This window comes from Podarcis erhardii (assembly GCF_964252035.2).
Source record: "Podarcis erhardii genome assembly, chromosome: 15".
NCBI lineage: Eukaryota > Metazoa > Chordata > Lepidosauria > Squamata > Lacertidae > Podarcis > Podarcis erhardii.
The window spans coordinates 42,929,212-42,953,336 of NC_138505.1; the positions used below are offsets into that span (position 1 = coordinate 42,929,212).

The following is a 24,125-nucleotide window of genomic DNA, read 5'->3' on the forward strand; positions in this document are numbered from 1 at the left end:
GAGCAATGGTTCCAAACTACAAGAAGAAAGATTCCACCTAAACATTAGGAAGAACTTCCTGACAGTAAGAGCTGTTTGACAGTGGAATTTGCTGCCAAGGAGTGTGGTGGAGTCTTTGGAGGTCTTCTTTGGAGGTCTTTGGAGGTCTTTGGAGGTCTTTAAGCAAAGGCTTGACAACCATATGTCAGGAGTGCTCTGATGGTGTTTCCTGCTTGGCAGGGGGTTGGACTCGATGGCCCTTGTGGTCTCTTCCAACTCTATGATTCTATGATTCTATGATTCTATCTATAAAATCCCTTTGTTCGTTACTGCCTCTGCCCTGGTGGCAGAGCTTGTGGTTCGTGGCCACTGAGAGAGAGCCCTTCTCCTCTGTGAATCTGTGTCATCTTTTAAAGTCATTGAAGTTGGCAACCAGCCCTTGCCTCCTTCGGGAGGCAGTTCCAAAGTTTGTGCTGCAGGAAGAAGTACCTTCTTTTATGCGCCCTGAATCTTCCAACATTCAGCTTCCTTAGCTATCCATGGGTTCTGGTGTTATGAGAGAGGGAGAAAACCTTTTCTCCATCCATTTTCTCCATGCTTGTGCCTGGCATTTTATAAACTTCTCTCATGTTGCCTCTTACGTGCCTTTTCTATAAACTAAAAAGTCCCAAAGGTGGCAACCTTTCTTCATAGGGGAGCCCCTCCACCCCCTCTTCTGAACCTTTCCCAACTCTTCGGTCTCCTGCCGGAAACTCTGGGCAGCCCCTGCTGTGGACAATGCTGAGCTAAAGGACCAATGGTTTGACTCTGTCAAACACAGCTTCCTGTGTTCCTGAGAGAAGATTCCATCCTGGCAGCTCCACTGCCCTAGAGATGCCCACTAAGGACAGACTGAATCCAGTGCTTCTCCCTAAATCCAGAAGGTGCGACGGAGAGGAGGAGCAATGAGAGAGAGATCAGGGCCATGGTTGGGAATGTTCCTCTACAGCTCCCTCTTAATTTGCTCTGGAACAACTTTGCTTATGGAGGCACCTTCTGGCACCACCTCTTATTTTTTAACCTTAAAAATGTCAGCAAATTTTCAAAAACTGTAAGTTGCCAGCCTCCCATCATCATGGTGCTTCAGCTTAAACCTCTCTCTCTCTCTCTCTCTCTCTCTCTCTCTCTCTCTCTCTCTCTCTCCAAGCTGTGTCATTTGTGGCTATCTCTCATGGTAAATTATGTGGGAAGATGTGGGGTTATCATTGTGCACAATGGGGGGGGGAAGTGGGGCAATATTTGGAGAAACCCTCCCCCCACATCTTCAGAATTGTCCCCCCCCCCACTTTTGCTACAAGGAGTCCTCAATCTCTTCCCAGTCCTGCCTTTTGTTAGCTCTTCTCACCTCAGAGATGTTTCAGTTAATCTCAGTTTCTTCCTATCTCCCTCTGATAAGCTCCTTCCATTCTGGAAAAGGTCTCACTCCGCATCCAAACTCCAGAGGAGCCCCACCCCAGAGCTGCAGCAAAGACAAAGGGGTGTGTGTCTTTATTTGGTTGTCTCAGGGGGAAGTCATAGTGTGGGCTGGAAGAGCTGGGCCATGTGCTGAGTCAGCAATGCTTGCTTGTCAAGAGCATTGTCAGCATCACACTAACAGTAATGAATATGTGGCCTCCTGACCCATGGCGCCCCTCACACCACCCTTTGTGCTGCATGCGAAAAGTAGCTGCCATCTTGGCTGTCTGTTTTGTGGGCCGACATGACATTCTGAGGCCTGCTCCTGAGTGCACGGAGGGAGAGGTCAGGCGCTTTGCAGATGACGCCGGCTGCCTGGGGAGGATGGCCACTCTCTTGAAATAAGAAGTGCTGCTCTCAAAGTGGACAATGCCCAAAGGCAGGCCAAGGAAACTCATTACAAGTCAGGGCGTAAGTGGCAACTTGGACAAGGTGCCCTGAAGAGTGGGAATCCTCTCAAGTGGAGGATCTGATTGTCACAGCCGCAAACCTGATTAGATTCTTCTTTGTCAGGCATTCACAGGAAGGGGAGCCACAGAGAGCTTGTGCACAGGAGAGAGCTTTTTCCTGTTGTTAACGGAAAAATCCGAGGGCTTCCTTGGACAAAAACAAAGACACCAACCAGGATAACTTGGAGCAAAACAGCAGCCTGTAGGCTTGGCCTTTATTGAACTGTTGCAACAGGGTGTTCCCCTCACTTGCAGCTGAGAGGAATCTAATTCTAAACATTGGACTACATAATAGCCTGATCTGTTAAAAAGCATAAAATGTATGAGAATCCTCCACTGGGGTGTAAGAAGAAGTGTGCATGCACACGAAAGCTCATACCAAGAACTGACTTAGTTGGTCTTTAAGGTGCTACTGGAAGGAATTTGTTTTGTTTTGACTATGGCAGACCAACACGGCTACCTATCTGTAACTGGGGTGTAAGGAATAAGACATTAAACATAAAAACAATTACACACAAAAATAGCCCCCCCCCCCTTTGTGGAAATAACACACTGTTAGACACCTTTCAACATTCCTACGTAATAACACATAATACAAAACAAACTAATTAAGTATCAGTTGCATATCTTGAGACAATTGTGATATTTTACGCATGTATCTTCTCAATGCTGGAGCACAGTCCTGAGGTTCAAAAGTGAGAAAATGTCCTTGCAATTCAACTCCTCCCCCCTTTGTCAGCCCCACTTCCCCTTTGAAAGAAATTGCTGTGGCCACTTTGAAAACTCTGGTGTCTGTAGTCGCAGGTAATAGTCTTGTGATGGCGAAGCTTTTCATCACTGGGTGGGTCTGTAGTAACACATCTGTAGAAGTGATATCCTGTAAGGGGGCAGGGGTTTTTTTGGGGGGGGGGGACTTAAAAGACAGAGTTAGAAAAGGAAAGGGGAAAAGGCAAAAAATGTTCTTGAGTTTCCTTGGGAAGCTAAAAACAATAAAAATCTTAGTGGATTAAGTATTTTATTCATTTCAATATTATTATCACATTTCCATATAATTACTGTTATTATCTGCCAAGTTTGTTTGCTTTCCTTCACTTAGTTTGCCTGTGGAAGAAACGAAGGGACAAAACCTTTGTTAATTTGAACACAATTGGCAAGTTATTAAACATTTTGCTTATGTGGGTCCGAATTCTCTTAGGGGTTCACGTATCCTGTTTGAAAGGGAAATTTTTATTTCCTGTGAAAATCTCTGTCAGGAATGCTGTTCCTATAATGCACACAAAGCCTGTTATAAAAGTTAAATCCCATTGGGGGGGAGAACTAGTCAAGAGTGGAACTCACAGTGGGAATGCTTTGATATTTACTTGTGAAAAGAATTTGGCATGTTAAGATTTGAAACTTGGCAACCTCTTGACTTTTGATGGTCCAGTACTTAACCCTTTTGTCTTACGTAGCCCCTGGAGCAAAGGACACATTAAGGGTGATTTCCCTCAATGGTTCCAAGTTTACATAAGGAAATTTGGATAAGTTTCTCCCTGCAGCACACGCTCTCCTAACCTCCTCTCTCCCCCCTACAGTTCCCCCTCCTTCCTCTCTCTTTTTTTAGCTGATCTAGCCTCTGTGCATGTGCAGAGTTCATGTCTCAGCAAACCTTTTATACTATTGAAAATGTTGCATCTTTTGGCTAAATTACCATTTGAATAAAGGAAATGAAGGGTAAGGAGTAGATTAAAAAAAAATAGGGTTAGATTTAAATCAAACAAGAAACTCAGCAATTCACGTATTCACCAAAGCTAGAAGTTTTTTTTGTTTTTTTTTTAAGGGATCATGTTTCCTGCAGCCCAAGCAAAAGGAGTGCTTCCTTTATTTACAGGAAAGGGCTATCATTATTGGTCATATTATTGGTCATTTTATCTGGTCATTCGCGGAACAATCAACCGCTCTCTTATTTATGAGTAAAAATGGCCAGAGTCAGAATTCATAGGATTTTTTAACATTCTCAGTCATTTCAGCCTTACCATTTGCAGACAAATTTTTCTGCCCTTTATTTACAGGATAGATGGTCAAGGCTCATTCTACTTGACTATATGAATTTTTATGTGCTTAAACTTTGAATAGACTTTTAAGTTTGATTTTTGTAAATAATAGACAAAATGATAAACACTGTAATCACTCAAATGCCTGATATCACCATTTCTGCTTCAAAACATCACGGCTTTTACCTCTCACCTTTTTAAAAAACAAAGAGCAAAGTTGGGCTGAATTTCAACTCATCACATGCTTGCAGACACATGGCCCTCCACACAGCCACAAATTGGGAGAGCTGAAAGGGACCCTGGGGACATCTAGTCGAACCCTAAAATACAGTGTTCATAGCAAGATTTGTACTACCAGACACACACACACATACTTATGTACACAGACACAACTGGGGAGGAGACCACAAGCCATGCTCCTATCATGTACTAAGGAAGAGGAAAATAAAAGTACCCAACTTTACGCAGGACCCTTTTAGCAGATCTTGAGATAGTTTGAGTTTGCTTCCTTAGACTAAAGAATGCAAGTAACTAGAGAAATGATCTTTAAAGGAAGATTGAAGTGAACAGTTTTTTTCCTAAGATAGGGAGAGGATCTTTTATTAAGCATAGTTAAAACAGCCATAGATTTGATTTAAAAGGAATACAAAAGTGAACAATTTTTTCCTGAACTTGCAGAGGAATAGTAAGCCTAATTTAGATTATTATTTTTTAATAACTACACATAGGAAAGTGAGATGCAGGGTACCTTAGGAAAGATTGCTCCCCCCTCTTTGCAGTTTCCTTTAAAGGAAGCTTACTCGGGAGTAAATTTACCTGGCACAGAAGTAAGAAGGGAGAAAAAAACTGAAAGAGACAGAATGAAACAAGGGGGGCATTTTCTAAGAAAAGAGGCCAGGAAGTCTTATAGAGACTGATATCAGGACTGGACTCAGATAGACAATTTTGCTGGCCATGGAAGCCTCTACATTTAATAACAATTTTTCTTAGAAAGAACACCATACTTTCATAGGCATATGCTTAATGAAATACATACACTGCATTTTAGCTTGAGAGAGCAGTTGGCTCAACTAGGCTTTTGCAGCAGAAACATTAGTTTCTTCACAGCACATTTGAAAATAGTGGAACAAAAAGACTGGAACACGGATGTAGACTCACAAACTCAAAAGTTGCAGCAAAACATCATCTAGCATCAACTTAAAATCATACTCCTCACTCAAGCTACTCGGAGGAAGACTCTTTGGAGCCTCTCTCAAATAACAGACATTTGCACACTTCATTCTAATTTTTTTTTTGTCCTGTTTAAGATTGACGAGGCCCTACATGGCTTCCTTAGATTTAAAATTTTGAAGCAAGCTTGCAATTTAAAAACTATGTGCATTTAAGAACAGTCTGTGGATGCCGAAGCCAATGTAAACACAAACCCTTTAAATATTTCCAAATCTTTGAGTACATCTCTTATTCATTATTTTTTTTAGAGAAACTAAGATCTCTAAGGCGTGGGCTCTCAGGCTGGGCTGTTATTATATCTACTGCCTTCTGAGCACCATTAAGTTTACGGTTTCATGTTCTAGCTTTAGGTTATAGTTTAACAACACAAATTTGATGTGTTCAGCTCTCCCTAAGGGTTCACACCCTGATTTTGTTGAAGGATCCCTGAGGTGGCCGCTGTGCCCTGGGTTCCAGGTGGTGGGCCTAAGCCACCCACTAAAAGTTACAACGGTCTCGTACTTTGTACTTGGAAAGACCATTTTGCCCCTTTATTTTATTTTATTTTTCCCAATTGGAGATGACAAGCTGGAGGGGCGTATCAGAATCCTCTCTGGGGCAAAAAGGCTTCATGGAAGCTTTGTTGCCAGGAGGAGTCCAGCTAGGGTGTTTAGAAGAGTGAGCTCCCATTTTCCCTCTAATACTGAGGGGGGGTTGCTCAGTAGATTACACTAGGAGATAGAATAATGGGTACAAGAAAGGGACAAAGAAGGGGGGGTAGAGAAAAGAATATTCTATCAGTATTCAAGTTATCTTTCAGCTAAAGCAATCCCTGCCTACCAGTAAACTAAAGCAATTTGTCTAGAAACCACAGGCCCTGGTCTGGAAAACCACGGGTCCCTCTAACCCGGAAAACCACAGGCCCTGGTCTGGAAAACCACGGATCCGGAATTTATTCAGCACTGCTTACAAGATTAATACTCCGAGGGAAGACGTGGAGGAAAGAGGAAAGGAGACTTTCCCCGGTTAGGCTCAGAGAGGGAAATCGGGAAAGAGAAAAGGAGAGAAAGAGTTTAGGACGTTTCTGGTCGACTCCGAGGGAAAACGTCAGAAAACAACAAAGTTCCACGATTTCCCTGGTCAAAACTCCGAAGGGGAAATCGGGGGAGAGAAAGAGAGAGTTTAGGACGTTCCTGCTCGACTCCAAGGGGAAACGTCAGAGATGGAAAGAAGAAAAGTCCAGCTGCCATGGAGACGTTACCTTTCCACCCCCTCCCAATGTATTAATTTTAAACCATACTCACGTTCGTAGATGTCCCCCGTGGATCCCGGGATCCTTTCTCTTTAGCCGGCTTGACCTCGCCTTTGCTCCCCCTGGCTGGGCTTTTGGTGATGATTGATTACCGCCTGCAAAGAGGAGGCAGGGAGAGGAAAAGGGATCCCTGGGCTAAGGTTGCCCAGTGGCGCCCGATCCCCTCTATCTCCCTCCTCACCTTCACAGGAGGACCAAGATTCCCTTCGTGGTCGCCAAACTGTTACCGGAAAAATCCGAGGGCTCCCTTGGACAAAAACAAAGACACCAACCAGGATAACTTGGAGCAAAACAGCAGCCTGTAGGCTTGGCCTTTATTGAACTGTTGCAACAGGGTGTTCCCCTCACTTGCAGGAGAGAGGAAAGACACAGAAAAATGGTGTGCAAGACCTTATAAAAACTTTTGAAATTCCCATCCTGTAGGTCAAGCCCACCCCCAGAAACATCATGCATACATTACAGAAAGGAGGGGTTGAGGGAGGAGTTGTGGTGGTAACCTGAGTGTCCTGTCACCTGGCTGGTTCCCTTCTCCCCCTCCCCATGAGTCATTTTCAGAAGACAAAAGGTAGTCGCAGTTTCCTGCCCCCTGAGGGAAGATCTGATCATTGTCCTTTGTTCCAGTCCATGCTGAATCCACTCCCATATGGAAGTTCTTTGTGATCTTGATTGTCTTCTGTCTAGGACCATCAGGGTTGGCATAGCAACTGGGCAGGGCTCCTGTGGATGTGCTGGGATGTTCAAGGGATTATGGCTGGCCTGTATCAAACCTTCCCCATTTTGTAGTCCTTCCTTCATGGAGTAAAATAAAAGTGGAACAGTGCAAATCCGATGTATGGTTGATTTTCTATGAATTTATAACAGAAGCGTAGCGTATGTAGTGTGTGAGTGTGAGTGTGTGTGAAGTTTGTACAAACTGAATGATGGGGGGGGGGTTTCCTGCTACACTGTGGAATTGCATGAGCGTGGTGTGTGTGGGGGGGAATCCTTGACACAGGAGAAATGTGAAATTGCCCTGCCTCAAAGAAGGCATCATGCTGAGTAGAAATGAATGAGGAATTGGAGCAATGAAGAAAGCCTAAAGAAATAGATGGGATAGCTCAGCTGGTAGAGCATAAGACTCTTAATTTTAGGATTGTGGGTTCGAACCCCACATTGAGCAAAGGTTTCCTGCATTCCATGGGGTTGGACTAGATGACCCTTGTGCTGCTTCCAAGTCTACAATTCTATGATTCTCTTAATGTTGTGCAACCTGTTTTGTTCCTCCAAGGAAGGGTACCCCTTCCCTTCCCTTCCCTTCCCTTCCCTTCCCTTCCCTTCCCTTCCCTTCCCTTCCCTTCCCTTCCCTTCCCTTCCCTTCCCTTCCCTTCCCTTCCCCTTCCCCTTCCCTTCCCTTCCCTTCCCTTCCTGTTCTGCTCAGGAATACTTTCTTCCTGGTGTGATCAGCTCCACCCTGACTCTGGGAACAGAGGACCTTTCTGGCTGACCCCTTCCCTTCCTCTGTGAAGGCAGCTTGTTTTGGCTGCTCCACCCAAAGACCTTCCTGGAGCTGAGTGGGAGAAGGAGGCAGCTTGCCTTGAAGGGCACATTGGGGTGTTCTGGAAGGAACCTCCCCAATTCAGAAACACCCCTCCATGGCTGAGGCCTTATCACTTTTATTCATGTAATAGAGATGAAGTCGCCCGGCCTCTCAGGAGCATCCATCTAGAGATTTATTAACCAATTTAAAATACTATTGTCTTTCACTTCAGTGTGAGATTGAGGTGTGTTGTCGGAGGAATATAAAGCTACAATCAGTGAGGCGCCGTGCAGCCAGACGCCACTACCTGGAACTCAATAGATATTCATGAACACTCCCGTATTTAGTGAAGGAAATAACTTAATGCCGACAGAGTCGATGGAATAATAGCCGTTTCCTGGCTGACTTGCAGCCCTCAGAAAATGAGATTGCACCTGCCTTCATTTTTCTTGTCTTTTTCTGGGTTTCTTGCAGCAGAATGCGCCACTGGAGGGAAATGTGCCACGCATTCCTAATGAGCTGCAGGGACAGGCGGTGGCAGCCTGCCCTTCCTGCTCCAGTCTTGCAGGAGCCTCTGCTGGGCACGCCCCTCTCCCCTCCTCCTCCGCCACCAGGTAGGGTTCATTTCATGCTTGCTTAGATTATGAATACTCTCAAAGGCAATTTCCTCATCTTTCTTGCCCTCCACCTCTGCTCTGCCCACCTCTGCCCGCCTTTCTAGTCCCATCAAATTCCCTACACTCTTCCATGCAGGCAGCCACAGATAATCCCCTGCTCATTTCAGTGGGACCTGCCCAGGCATAACTGTGCACCGGGGGGGCAACCTTGGAGTCAAGGAGGGAACCTTTGTATCAAATTGGTTTGCATCTAGGGATCATTTGCTTGTGGGTTGTGGGATCAGGCCTGTCTTGTGGGGGACGGCTTAGACACAGCATATTGGAGAGAGCTTCTTTCTTGTTCTCTGTATTACCTGCCATTTCCCAATTCTCAATGGCATTAAGTTGCCCAGGGGAGTCTGACAGGCTGGCTGGAAAGGGTGTGCCGCTGGCAGAAGCCTCATGAGGAGCAGGAGGGGCCCATTCAGGAGGGGCCAATTCAGCATTTTGCCGCTGTTCTTTTCTCCTTACTAACAAAAAAGATTATCGTAGGCAGTGATGCTGCCCAGCAGCTCCCTGGTAAAAGGGAAACAATCTAAGAAGGACCAGTTTATGCCCTCTGCAGACCACATGAAACAGCTTTCCCATGCAAGACCAGTTTGCTGCGCACTGGGGGAGATGTGTATCTGCATGTTCTGGGCAGAGTCTCTCCACGCAGGGGAAAAGAGCACACAAGGAGAAGTGCCGGCTCAATCCTTCCACGTTTCTATGTGCAGGAAAGAGATTCCTCTGTAGCCCAGTTCAATGCCTAGAGCAGCAGCTCTCCAGGGATTCCTCAGGCAGAGGAGGGTCATCTTTCCCCTCACCCAGGGATTGAGCCAGGGGACTTTCTGCAAATCAATCAGGTGAGGTGAGCTATGGTCCTTCCCTGAAACTGCTGATAACTTGATGAACCTGCCAGTCTTCTTTTCCTCCTCCTTCTTCTTCTTTGGTCATCCCTCATAGCCAAGTAAGATTGCCTTCCATGAACACGGTCTTAACAGTGAGTCCATAGGTGACGGCGGAGGCCAATTCTGGATCCACACGTCCTTCCACAGTGGGGACAGAGGTTTCTGGCTGGGAGCTGATCACAGTGAGGGTTTGCCAAACGTGCCTCTCTTGTGTGTTTCTGCTGCTGACATTGTAAACTGATCCTCAGATGAGAGGCAACATTGCTTGTGGGGAGCAACCCCACAGATATTCAAAAGTTGGCTCTGAGCACCAGCCTAGCCAAGTGTCCTGCCACTGACCCTGGGCTGCCAGGGGGTTTCTTCTTGCAAAGCCTCATTTCCTCTTCTGATCTGTCATTCCAGCTGAGCCAGGTTGGGCCAAAACCTTCCGACCCCAGTTCTGTGGGAATGTTAAGGAAGGTAGGAGAGGATATATTGTTTAGCCTCAGGGTGGCCCGTCTAATGTTTCTTCCTAGAGAATGGTCTTCTGCTACTCCTGTTCACCCACATAGTTCAAATGTGCCTCTTTCTCCTGCGAGGAGAAATTAAAAATGAAATCCTCACACAAATTCACCAATGTTTTTGTGTCCCCTGTAGCAAAAAAACCCTGTTTGTCTGCCCACCCTTTCGCCTTAGTGAGCCAGGCATACCCTTCTCCCCAAATTCACAAACGCAGGACAGGTTTTGTTTGGCAGGAAGTTTGAAAAATCCTGGTGGCGATTTCTGTCACTTCTGTCCCACAGCATTGGTGGGAAAACCTTAAAGACGGAGGCCATGCAGTGCTTTGCCCCTCCCACCAATGCCCCTCAGCCCTACCTGACCATCAGAAAACCTGCAACTGACCATCTGCCTTGAGGCAAGAAGCCTGCTAGTAAGTAATTGGTTCAGTATAAGCTAGACCTGAGCTCAAGAGCTCCTTTTGTTTTCCATATTCTGCTTTATCTCTTTGTCCTCTCCCTTGTCTTCTTTATTCCTAATAAAGCTGACATAATTTGACAGGCGGGTCTCGTGTGCATCGTTGGCAACTCACAAGGTTAGTGGAGGACCCCCCACGCGCCTAAGCTGTTTGGTTCATGCTACACAGAGGTATAGGATTGGGGTTGACAGGCTGCTGGAATCTCTGCAGGAGGGACTGCAGTAGAAAAAAAGCAGGTTTCTTTCACCCCAGGGAGCAGCCAGGAAACTGGATGCCATATTGAAGTCCCTGTTTGCACATTTGCCTAAGAACTCCAGATTCTCTTTCCCTATGCCCCATCCAAGAGCTGTAGCTACAAAGAGGGCTGGAGGTAGCACCAAGTGTTGTTGTTGTTTAGTCGTTTAGTCGTGTCCGACTCTTCGTGACCCCATGGACCAGAGCACGCCAGGCACTCCTGTCTTCCACTGCCTCCCGCAGTTTGGTCAGACTCATGTTTGTGGCTTCAAGATCGCTGTCCAACCATCTCGTCCTCTGTTGTCCCCTTCTCTTTGTGCCCTCCATCTTTCCCAATATCAGGGTCTTTTCCAGGGAGTCTTCTCTTCTCATGAGGCGGCCAAAGTATTGGAGCCTCAGCTTCACAATCTGTCCTTCCAGTGGGCACTCAGGGCTAATTTCCTTAAGAATGGAGAGGTTTGATCTTCTTGCAGTCCATGGGACTCTCAAGAGTCTCCTCCAGCACCAGAATTCAAAAGCATCAATTCTTCGACGATCAGCCTTCTTGATGGTCCAGCTCTCACTTCCATACATCACTACTGGGAAAACCATGGCTTTCACTATACGGACCTTTGTTGGCAAGGTGATGTCTCTGCTTTTTAATATGCTGTCTAGGTTTGCCATCGCCTTTCTCCCAAGGAGCAGGCGTCTTTTAATTTCGTGACTTCTGTCACCATCTGCAGTGATCATGGAGCCCAAGAAAGTAAAATCTCTCACTGCCTCCATTTCTTCCCCTTCTATTTGCCAGGAGGTGATGGGACCAGTGGCCATGATCTTCGTTTTTTTGATGTTGAGCTTCAGACCATATTTTGCGCTCTCCTCTTTCACCCTCATTAAAAGGTTCTTTAATTCCTCCTCACTTTCTGGCATCAAGGTTGTGTCATCTGCATATCTGAGGTTGTTGATATTTCTTCCAGCAATCTTAATTCCGGCTTGGGATTCATCCAGCCCAGCCTTTCGCATGATGAATTCTGCATATAAGTTAAATAAGCAGGGAGACAATATACAGTCTTGCTGTACTCCTTTCCCAATTTTGAGCCAATCAGTTGTTCCATATCCAGTTCTAACTGTTGCTTCTTGTCCCACATAGAGATTTCTCAGGAGACAGATGAGGTGATTACTCCCATTTCTTTAAGAACTTGCCATAATTTGCTGTGGTCGACAAAGTCAAAGGCTTTTGCATAGTCAATGAAGCAGAAATAGATGTCTTTCTGGAACTCTCTAGCTTTCTCCATAATCCAGCGCATGTTTGCAATTTGGTCTCTGGTTCCTCTGCCTCTTCTAAATCCAGCTTGCACTTCCGGGAGTTCTCGGTACACATACTGCTTGAGCCTGCCTTGTAGAATTTTAAGCATAACCTTGCTAGCATGTGAAATGAGTGCAATTGTGCGGTAGTTGGAGCATTCTTTGGCACTGCCCTTCTTTGGGATTGGGATGTAGACTGATCTTCTCCAATCCTCTGGCCACTGCTGAGTTTTCCAAACTTGCTGGCATATTGAGTGTAGCACCTTAACAGCATCATTGTTTAAAATTTTAATTAGTTCAGCTGGAATACCATCATTCCACTGGCCTTGTTATTAGCAGTGCTTTCTAAGGCCCATTTGACTTCACTCTCCAGGATGTCTGGCTGAAGGTCAGCAACCACACTACCTGGGGTGTACGAGACATCCATATCTTTCTGGTATAATTCCTCTGTGTATTCTTGCCACCTCTTCTTGATGTCTTCAGCTTCTGTTAGGTCCTTTCCACTTTTGTCTTTTATTATGGTAATCTTTGTACGAAATGTTCCTTTCATATCTCCAATTTTCTTGAACAGATCTCTGGTTTTCCCCATTCTATTGTTTTCCTCTATTTCTTTGCATTGCTCGTATAAGAAGGCCTTCTTGTCTCTCCTTGCTATTTTTTGGAAATCTGCATTCAATTTCCTGTATCTTTCACTATCTCCCTTGCATTTTGCTTGCTTTCTCTCCCCTGCTATTAGCAAGGCCTCGTTGGACAGCCACTTTGCTTTCTTGCATTTCCTTTTCATTGGGATGGTTTTAGTTGCTGCCTCCTGTATAATGTTACGAGCCTCCATCAATAGTTCTTCAGGCATTCTGTCCACCAAATCTAAATCCTTAAACCTGTTCCTCACTTCCACTGTGTATTCATAAGGGATTTGATTTAGATTGTATCTTACCGGCCCAGTGATTTTTCCTACTTTCTTCAGTTTAAGCTTGAATTTTGCTATAAGAAGCTGATGATCTGAGCCACAGTCAGCTCCAGGTCTTGTTTTTGCTGACTGTATCGAGCTTCTCCATCTTTGGCTGCAGAGAATATAATCAATCTGATTTTGATGCTGCCCATCTGGTGATGTCCACGTGTAGAGTCGTCTCTTGTGTTGTTGCAAAAGTGTGTTTGCGATGACCAGCTTGTTCTCTTGACAGAACTCTATTAGCCTTTGCCCTGCTTCATTTTGCTCTCCAAGGCCAAACTTGCCAGTTGTTCCTTTTATCTCTTGATTCCCTACTTTTGCATTCCAATCCCCTATAATGAGAAGAACATCCTTCTTTGGTGTCACTTCTATAAGGTGTTGTAAGACTTCATAGAATTGGTCAATTTCAGTTTCTTCAGCACCAGTGGTTGGTGCATAAACTTGGATTACTGTGATGTTAAAAGGTCTGCCTTGGATTCGTATTGAGATCATTCTATCATTTTTGAGATTGCATCCCAGTACAGCTTTCGCCACTCTTTTGTTGACTATGAGGGCCACTCCATTTCTTTTACGGGATTCTTGCCCACAGTAGTAGATATGATGGTCATCCGAACTGAATTCACCCATCCATTTTAGTTCACTGATGCCCAGGATGTCAATATTTATTCTTGCCATCTCATTTTTGACCAAATTCAACTTACCAAGGTTCATGGTTCTTACATTCCAGGTTCCTATGAAATATTTTTCTTTACAGCATTGGACTTTCCTTTCGCTTCCAGGCATATCCGCAACTGAGCGTCCTTTCGGCTTTGGCCCAGCCGCTTCATCAGCTCTGAATCTACTTGTACTTGTCCTCCGCTCTTCCTCAGTAGCATGTTGGACGCCTTCCGACCTGAGGGGCTCATCTTCCAGTGTCATAACTTTTATATGCCTGTTGTCTTTGTCCATGGAGTTTTCTTGGCAGGGATACTGGAGTGGCTTGCTGGTTCCTGCTCCAGGTGGATCACGTTTGGTCAAAACTCTCCACTATGACCTGTGTGTCTTGGGTGCCCCTGCACGGCATAGCTCATAGCTTCTCTGAGTTCTTCAAGCCCCTTCGCCACGGCAAGGCAGTGATCCGTGAAGGGGAGCACCAAGTACTGAATAGTTTGGGACATGACTGGCCCACCTTGCAAGGTGGTTGCGCAAGGCAGTTAGTGCAAGCGGACTCTCCTTGCTCTTCCCCTTTCTTCACATGCCCTTTCTCTTAATAATCACATTTTTGTAGACAATTTTCCACAATGTACACATTTTTGCAAGTAATTTTCCTTTGTATAATACTTTATTTCTATTTTATTTCACTCTGTCTGCATTTTTGCACACTTCCTCCTAATATATGCAGTTTGGGTACAAAATCTGGCAACTGTGATTTTCAAAAGATAATGTGCACGTTGTTTCAAGAAGTGTGAATGAAGGTAGGTTCAAATAAAAATGTGAACCAAACTGAATTTCCCTCTTTTCCTACTTTTCAATACACAGAAAGTGCCAACTTGCAACCCATCCAAGATAACGGTAATGGCAAAATGATTTTCAAGGGATGAAATTCAGGAGCAGGGCTCACTGTTGCCTGAAAATGGGGCACAACTTCCTCTGCAGAAGAAAAATTGCAAGGAAGAAGGAACCTGGAGGTTGGTTGTGTGAATTCAGTTTCCGTGGCTAACAGGGTTGAGGAGCTTGAAACGTGATAAGGAGAGAGATGAGCTGCATTGCTATGGTAACTTAATCAGTTAAAATCCTCCTGCTCAATTCACTTCTGTTAGCATTAAGGGAGGGAGGGGGGACAGAGAGGAGCGATGAATTCACCTGAGCTCAATTGGCTGATTAAATTAATAGGTATGGATGACTAGGGTTCTATTTCAAAAGAGCTATTTTTAAAAAAATATGCATAATTTTAATTACACATTGACACACGCTCCATTCCTAATGAAGAAGAACTTGACTACAAGGGCAGGTGCTCTTAATTAATGCTTTGATGGAAACCAGCACAAGGAACCTGGGGGGAGAAGGAGGACTCTGTGCTCTTCTTCCCCCCGCCCCGAACCCCTGGCAGCATTCAGCTCGCCTTCCATTCTTTTCTATTCGTTCTCTCCTTCCCTTCATTAGTCTAATAATGAATAGTTCCAGAATTTTAAAAAGGAAATACGCAGAATCCTTGGGAACTATTGCAGCAATAACACCTCCTTCCAACTCAGCTTTTCTCAACCTGGAGCCCTCTGGCAGTTTTGGACTGCAACGCTCATCAGCCCCAGACACCATGCAGACAGCTCTAAGCAGGCAGAGGGCACCAAGCTGGGGAAGGCTGTTTGAACTCATCCCTATTTTCTGACATACTGACATCCTTCCTTCCTTGCTTCTAGCAGGACTTGACATGTACCTGATTGGCTGATCTGCTGTGATGTCATGGAACCTTCACAATTCAGTGGGGAAGCCATCACACAAGGGCAATGGTGGCTCTCAGTCTTCCTCATCATTGGAGGACATTCTGCAAACAATGACAAGCAGGGTAGACCGGTACCCCAAAGTGCTTGGCTGTGGGTCAGATGCACTTGGTGGGGCTGGTGGTGTCTCACTGAGAAACATGGCAATGTGCAGCTGGCGCTTTTGTCTTTTCCGCTGGTCAGGACGCACTTGGTGTCTCCTCAGCTGGTCAGGGCATGCTTGGGCAGCCTCCTGGTCCACGGATGCAGCTTCAACATGGTCGCCAATGTTCTTCAGATTGACACATCATTTGAATCTGGCTCAGAACTCCTTTGCAGGCTGCTTGAAGCGTGCATACAGCCTGAGAGTCTTCTTGCGCAAGGTGCTGCCATCAATGGGGATACGCTGGAGAGTCATGTCCTCTAGCCACAGGTTCAGGGCCTCATGTGCCTTCCCCATGGCCTCGTCTCGCACGTACCTGGGGACCTTGGCGGTTGTAGGTGTACTCGCTGCCACTGATGCCCGGATTTATTTCTCCCATATCTTAGTGGCACCTATGCTGGATTCATTCCTGCCAAACTTGTGTGCCACAGCACAAATGCTCATGCCATCCTGTAAACAGTCCAGTACTTCCAACTTCTCCTCCAGTCTGGGCACCACTCTCTGCCTTTTGGGTTTGTCATCACCTGAGGAAGACGACGATGCGTGTGTTCAGGTGTCATCTCAAAACAACAACAACAACAACAACAAAACACCTCTTCAAAAAAACCTCTCCAAACAACTAAAAAAAAAAAAAACTCAAAAAACTCCTCCAGAAACTCCTCCAAACTCCACCAATAATCTGCCAAATTCCACCACAATTGCTTCCTCCCTCTCTCAAACTCCAACTCTCCACAGGCTTCAAAGGTTGGTGCAAGGGCTCCCGGGATCAGGGCCGTCTTTAGCAGATGTGGCGCCGGGGTGCAAATATCCGCCCAGCACCCCCCCAAATTACCACAGATAGTGTTGGGGTGGCTGTAGCTGCGCACTGCCAGCCATCCAGGGGGAAAACAACTCTCCCCCATGCCGCTGCGGGACAGCGATCCTTGCAGAGGCTTGGGAGTGAAGTTGCGCCCCTCCCAAGCCTCCACAGGAGGAGAGCGATCCCCACAGAAGCTTGGGAGGGAAGCTGCACGCCCGCCAGCCTTATGGTTGGTGGGCGTGCAGCTGGCGGGCGTGCAAGGAAAGGGGAGGCCGCCAGCAAAGCCACACAGCTCCCCCACTCATTGGGGCACTCCTGAGAGGCCAGCACCCTGGCGCAACACATCCCTAAGCTCTATGGGGAAGACGGCTCTGACCGGGATTCCACTTAAAAGCTGTTTTCGCATGATTTTTCGGCTTCTTTTAGGTGTTTCTGTCCCTTCCGCACTACTTCCAGGCTTGACACCATACAAGTGCACCTTGAACACGTGTAAAAGCCTGTATTTTAAATTGCCTCTCCATCCAGTGCCACTGTCCCATCTCTGGGCTGCAGAGCAGGGGGAGGTCTAAATCCTGTCAGAATGGGAATATGGAGAGACAGAGAGAGGGCTGGGAGCAGATGCCTGCCGGAGTCAAAGACTCCGGAAGCTGGAGGTGTGATTGTGTTTGCTGCTCCCTGTTGGTGTCGTGAGCCAGTTGCTGCTCAAGCGCCCCAGAAATGATGGCAAATGTGTTTTAAAATTTTGTGACAGTCCATGCACAAATCACCAATTAAAGGCTCCCAAACCGCACATTAACATGATAAGTTATAACAGCTCCAAAAGAGACATTCTTGTTTATCACGGCAGCGACCCATGGATTAAGGGCTCCCTCAGTACACATTGACAGCCCGGCGCCAGCGGCACCAAAGCTGTTGCGCTCTGCGTTGTGCCAATGATCTGTGGAGAATGGGAGGAGGGCGCCTCCTCATTCCCCCTCACAAGTTTTAAACAAAGGGGAGAGACCGGGTTTCCTGACCAGCTGCAGATCAGTGACTGAGCATTTGCAGTTCCAAGGGGGGAGGAAGAGAAGCATCTTGGAGCAAACGTGAAAGGGAATGAGTACAGAGCACCAACAGGCAATGAGGGGGGTAATCTCAGGCTCTGGTAGAGCCCAGGCTGGATTACCGTGGTGTGTAGTTCATGGAACTGTCCTTGAAGACAGCTCAGAAACCTCAACTAGCACAGAATTCAGCTGACAGAATTCTGGTTAAATTCAATGTTGGTCAGAGTTGTCCTATTAATAAAATTGATGGAGATGGCCACATATCACCTCATATCTCCTCTTTTCCAGACTAAACATAACCAGCTCCTTCAAGAGCTCCTTGTAAGGCTTACTTTCCAGCCCCTTGATCATCTTGGTTGTCCTCCTCTGCACACCTTCCAGCTTGTCAACATCCTTCTTAAATTATGGTGCCCAGAATTGGACACAGTATTCCAGGTGTTGTCTGGCCAAGGCAGAATAGAGTGGGACTATTGCTTCCCTCTGAATCCCATTGATGCACTCAGCAGCTGGCAGTTCTGCCAGCCGAGCAGAGCGTGGGTCTCCACCAGAGAAAGTGGCACCCCTAGAAAGCCAGCTTGTTTTCAATCCAGCTTTTACGGCCACAAATGTGCATCTGCAAAGGATAAAAGGTAAAAAGGTAAAGGATCTCTGACAGTTAAGTCCAGTCGCAGATGACTCTGAGGTTGTGGCGCTCATCTCGCCTTACAGGCCAAGGGAGCCGGTGTTTGTCTGCAGACAGTTTTTCCGGGTCATGTGGCCAGCATGACTGAGCTGCTTCTGGCGAACCAGAGCAGCGCACGGAAACACCATTCACCTTCCTGCTGGAGCAGCACCTATTTATCTACTTGCATTTTTGGTGTGCTTTCGAACTGCTAGGTTGACAGGAGCTGGGACCGAGCAACGGGAGCTCACCCCATCACGGGGATTCGAACCACCGACCTTCTGATCAGCAAGTCCAAGAGGCTCAGTGGTTTAGACCACAGCACCTCCCGCATCCCTTTCTGCAAAGGATACATTTCTCTAATTCACTGGTGGTGGCTATTACTCCCTCCCGTGGCAAAGGGTTCCAGAAGCCACTGATGTGTAGTAGCAGCAGCAAGTACTTGGAGGTAATAATGGACTGGATGTGGACCAATAAACTGAGTCTGGATCCTGGTAAATCCAAAGCAGCACGTTGACTTGGGGAAAGAATTCAATTCCGTTCACATACAAAGGTCAACCTCCCTAACTTTCATTTTCCAAAACACAGAACTATTCTTCATGATTCAAAAGTTGCACTTCTCCGAATTTTGCAAAACAGTTTTCCAGGCAAGTAATGTACCCCAAAATAAAAACAGTAGGGTAAAATGTGCATAACATGCATAAAACATAAATTGCATTGTATTATGGAAAACTGATTTGCAAAAATATGCATATTGGGCAAAATTGCACACAGGAAATGTCTATATTAGGAGAAATTCACACTAAAATGCTGGTGAATTTTCATGAGGCATTTTTTTAAATGGTACAAGTGTGGAAAGATAGAAAACTGAGCTTAACACAGTAAAATGGAGAAACAGAAGAACCAAAGAAGAGAAGAACTAGACAGAATCATCCCCCTCTAGCTGTTGGCTAGCTGGCATGTTCTGAATGGGGTTGCCCTCCCCATGAAAGCCCAGGGGCAGAGTCTGAGGGTGCTCCTTGAGCCACTCGAGTCCCTGGAGGCTTGGGGGGCCCAGAGGGCCTTTGCTCACCTTGTTTTGCTGGGACAGAAAGAGCCTGTGTGCAGTGAGTCCTGCTCCCGTAAACTCCCATTGGATGACCCTCCTGTGCTCTGCGCAGAGATGCCCTGACAGACAACCTGGAAGTCGGTTAGTAGGGGCTGCTCTGGCACGAATGCTGGCTGGGGGCCCCCTCAGGGAATGCGGAGCACCAACCCTGAAGACTTCTCATTGGCTGCCTGTTTCCAGACTGAATTCAAGGTGCTGACTTAAACAACCCTAAATGGCTTTGGGGCTCACTTGCCTGAAGGAACCCAGCAGCCTGAGTCCTCAGCTCTGGGTGAGGTATTCATTCTTGTTGCCCCCACTCCAGGGGGAAGTTCACTGGGTGGGGACGGGAGTAAGGCCTTCTCTGTGGTGGCACCCTAATTATGGATTGCCCTCCTCTTGGAATTACAACTGGCACTAATGGTGCTGACATTTCAGCACAAGGTTAAAACCTGCCTTTTTCACCTGGGCATTTTTGGGATTTTGACCCACTGCTGCAAATTGTTGTGCTGGAATTCTTCATTTTATTTTTTAAAACTTTTGCTTTAAATGGTTTTTAATGATGTTGCAACCCATCCTGGGATCAACTGACCAATATCCCCAACAAATTCACGAATATATATTTATATACAGCAAGTGCACCACAGCAAATATTTCATGTTCAGCTGTTAATATCTAAAATGAGGTGGAGGGGGCCCCCCCATGGGGGATGACCTAAAATCTTGCATGGGTGGCCTAACTGGTGGGGGGAAGCTGCTCTGTGAGGACGTGGGGGCCTTATCAATGAATCCTTTTGTTCTGGCACTATCAAAACAGGTTTCAGGACAGGGTCATCATAAATGTGAGCTCTGGCACATTTGGTTTATCTCTTAAAGCTGAACAGCCTCCTGCTGCTGGGAATTTGATGTGGTTCTTTCTCCTGAAGTCTCCTGGCCCGTCCCCCCACCATGTCCTCTCCAGCTATGCTTAGGGTAGGGCCCTCTGTCACTGCCCCAGCCGGTGAGTTGTGAGTGCGAGTGCTGCGGCAGTGGAGAAGGCGTGGCGGAGCCCCCGTTCTCCATGGACAAGATATCAAAGTTCTCATTCTCCATTCTTGGTGAAGAATCAAGATGGCACATGACAAGCCTGTTTGCATGCAAATGACCACAGAGGAAACAGGAGGCAGTGTGGAGAAGCAACTCGGATGGCTCCCCAAGGATTCCACCCCACTGTGCTTATGGGCCCAGGCGGCACGTTGCAAACAAGACAAGGGCCATTTGGGAAGGCGGGGTTTGTGTGTGCATTGGAGGGAAGGGCCTTTAAAGGCAATAATGGGGCAGGGCCGTGGGGGTACCACCTATCCCTTAAAATACAGGACAGTCCCATTTTTGGAGTCATAAAAATAAAAATTGGCATTTGTGCGCTCACCCAAACTGCTTGTTGCTTAGGCAGTTGAACCCACCCTTCCCTCCAAATCTGACTGATTGACGCTCCAGGCTAGCCAATGCCAAGCAGCAGCCTTGCGAAAGAGCTTGTTCCTGATGTATAGGTGGTACATTACACCGGTAAAATTGGCAAAAATGTATAGAACAGAACAAAAGACTTGTTGGAGGTGTAAAGAAGGGGAAGGTACATTTTATCATATTTGGTGGGATTGTAAGATTATTACAAAATTTTGGGAAATGCTATACAATAAATTTTAAAAAATGGTTAAAATAACATTTGTTAAAAAACCAGAAGCTTTTATCGTTAGGTATTTTAGGACAAGTGTTGTCGAAAGAAAAAAAGACATTATTCATGTATGCTACTACAGCGGTAAGAATTTTAATAGCTCAAAATTGGAAGACAGGAGAAGTACCATCAAAAGCACAATGGCTAGAAAAGTTAGCAAAGTTAACGGACAAACTGCGTGAAAAGGACAATAGTGACTTTGAAAAAGAACGGGAACTCTTTACAATATATGTGCAGAAATAACAGAAAGAAAAGGTCTCGTTGGCAGGATTTAAATAAACATTTACAACTTTATTTACAGAGAACAAGAAGTATAACAATGTGATAACATAACATTGTATATAAACAGCAGAATGTATCATCTGATGTAATAAACCAGAAATGGTAGTTAAGGGAAGTCAACGGAGGTCAGGGGGATTGGAAAATGTGTGTTGACGCCTGCTTCTTGGGAGAAAAGCAATGACAAACCTAGGCAGCATCTTAAAAAACATTACAGTGGTGCCCCGCAAAACAAATGCCTCGCAAGACGGAAAATTCGCTAGACGAAAGAGTTTTCTGTTTTGGAGGTGCTTCGCAAAACAAATTTCCTATGGGCTTGCTTAGCAAGATGAAAATGTCTTGCGAGTTCCTGCGGTTTTTTTCCCCTCCCCCCCTTTTTCTAAGCCGCTAAGCCGCTTATCCACTTATCCGCTAAGCCGCTAAACCGCTAATAGCGCTAATCCGCTAAGCCGTCAATGGGCTTGCTTCACAAGACGAAAAAACCGCTAGATGAAGAGACTCGCGGAACGGATTCTTTTCGTCTTGCGAGGCACCACTGTACTACTATCGTAACTCTTGCACTTCCCTCAGATGTGGCTCTACATCAAGTGACAGCAAACATTTTTTTAAAAAAAATAATATTTATTAAGGTTTTGAAAGTTACAAATAAAACAGAAAAACACCAAATTAAACAAAAAACAAAACAATGTATCACATTAAAAAAAATACCATACAAATAAGAAAAAAAGAGAAACAAACAAAAAAAAAAAGGTTAAAGAAAAAAGAAAAAGGGACTTCCGGAGGCAGCGCCAACGGCAATGGCGGTCTCCTTCTAGCTCAGAGGGGGAAGCTCCGCGGAAATCGGGTCCTCCGCTACGGCGAAGCGGAGACCCTTGCAAAAATCACAGGCAGGAGAAGCCTGTGACCGTGGGACTCGGCGGGCACCGGTAGCGTCCCCCGGATCAGTAAGGGGCTCTGGAGCGCAACGGGAGTCTGGCGCGGTGCTGAGAGTCGATCGCTCTTTCCGTGGGGTGAAGCCGCAAAAGCTGTTGCCGGAGAGCGCTGACCTTTTTCCTGGGACAATTCGGCTGCTAAACAACTACCCGTGAGTAGGTGAAGTTTAAGAATTGGGACTTAAAGGAGGAAAAAAAGGATTAATTTGGCACTGAAGCGGGAAGGTGTAAACAGGAAGTCCGCCTTCTGTTTCTGTATACAGTTCAAAGCAAAGACTCTTTAAGCTAATGACCTGGAGAGTGGTGCTCTAAAAGCTCCAAATCCGAACATCAAAGCAAAAGAATTCCCCCCCCAGGCTATAGGGGGGGGGGGGAGAGGAAAAGTGATTTTTTTTTTACTTGTGGAACAAAAATAGAGACAATTACCTAACTCCTGGGAACGGACTGCCAGGTCCACTAGAATTGTTGCACTGAGAGCCGCACTACTTACAGACATTGTAACTTTTCAATGGTTAATTCTGCAAAGGAGATACTTGTTGAAGGTCTTCTCTGGATTTGAAACTGTTGCCTGCTCTCTGGAGGGGGACTTTTGGAAAGTTGGAAAAGACTTTTTATTGTAACTTTAATGACTGTTACAGTGTCCCCCTAGAGGAACATTGAAATTGCACACCCAGCTGGGGGATTTTTCCATTCTTGACTTTGGGGATTTTCCACGGTAGGACCTGACCGTGGGATTGACCTTGATTCACAGACAAAAGTGTGATGACTGATAGGACAACAAGATCGGGCAAGGCTAGAGTGCAGCAGCCCAGCGTAGTTTCCCAGCAACATAGATCATCTGTTCCCGGCCCTCCTGTGACACAGGGGGAAGATTTTGTACAAGCTGGGCCAAAAGGAATGGCTTCAGAAGGGGACTTTACTTCAGTGTTAAATAAAATTTATGAAAAATTGGAAGGCCTAAGCAAACAAGTTACTGAACAATCAACTAAAATAGACCGAAATACTGCCAGCATTAATAACTTGGGACAGAAGGTGAATTCTAATACAGAATCTATTGAAAAATTGCTGGAAGAATCTGTGTCTAATCAAAAAATAGCTGAGGAAGCAAAAGAAAAAGCAGTGGCTGTAGAGGAAGAAATAAAACTGATGTGCAAGCAGATTGGGGACCATCAGTCACTTTTGTCTATGATTGAACTGAGGGAGAAACAGACCAATCTGAGGATCAGGGCAGTACCGGAACTTGAAAAAGATAACTTAAGTGACTACCTTACACAGGAATTTGGAAAATTTTGGAATTTGGAGGTGGAGCAAGACTTTAAGATAGTAAGTGCGTTTAGACTTGGAAGAGGAGGGAGAAAAAACAGGGTGAGAGACTGTTTGGTTACCCTCCGAATGAAAGAAGAGAGAGACAAAATACTGAGTGCGCACTTTCAGAAGACTTTGGAAATCAACGATTCAAGAGTGGAGATTTTTAAGGACATTCCGAAATATCTATTGGATCTTAGAACCAACTACGGAGATCTGGTGGCCCTACTGAGAAGAAACAGAATTGTTTTTAGATGGGAATTCCCCCAGGGGTTATCTTTTACCTTTAAAGGGAAAAAGCTCAAAATAAGATCAGTGGAAGACAAGGAAATTTTTTTGAGAGACCACGAAGAAGACCTGCAAAAAGAAGTTATAGAAGAGCCAAGAGCCTTAAAACCAGGAGTACTAGACATAGTACCAACACCTTTGGGATTGGATAAACTAGAAAAAGTAATACCACCGTCAGAAGAAGAACTTCTGGGAGCAGTTGGAGGAAAATAGAATAACTACGCCATGTCTCTGCAATTATTAAGTTGGAACATTCATGGATTTAACTCCCTGGAGAAGAGGAAGAAAGTCTTTCATTTATTGAAAAAGGAACAATTGGACTTAATTTGTTTACAGGAAACACATGTGATTAGGCTACATAGGAAAGTACTGATCAATAAAAGATTGGGCCAAGAGTTTATTTCATCGGACAAGGTTAAAAAGAGAGGAGTTGTTATTTATG

At 45.7% G+C, this 24,125-nt stretch overlaps 3 long non-coding RNA genes across 4 annotated transcripts in view; 2 read left to right on the top strand and 1 right to left on the bottom strand.

Moving 5' to 3' along the window:
* The first annotated feature begins 1,302 nt into the window (after positions 1–1,302).
* On the top strand, positions 1,303–16,304 carry LOC309330775. Of its 2 annotated transcripts, XR_014151576.1 has the most exons (5): positions 1,303–1,884; positions 8,467–8,611; positions 9,331–9,493; positions 14,479–14,627; positions 15,357–16,304. It is a non-coding gene; the product is annotated as an uncharacterized lncRNA (long non-coding RNA). The 2 variants fall into 2 exon arrangements; XR_014151577.1 differs by lacking the exon at positions 1,303–1,884 and having other exon boundaries at positions 8,191–8,611.
* On the top strand, positions 3,739–7,300 carry LOC309330777. The gene is made up of 2 exons (XR_014151580.1): positions 3,739–4,381; positions 4,456–7,300. It is a non-coding gene; the product is annotated as an uncharacterized lncRNA (long non-coding RNA).
* The window catches only part of LOC309330774, a 384,684-nt gene continuing 367,316 nt past the window's right edge, over positions 6,758–24,125 (bottom strand). Inside the window, exon 2 of the long non-coding RNA XR_014151575.1 lies at positions 6,758–6,982. This is a non-coding gene — a long non-coding RNA (uncharacterized lncRNA). The remainder of the gene's footprint in view (positions 6,983–24,125) is intronic.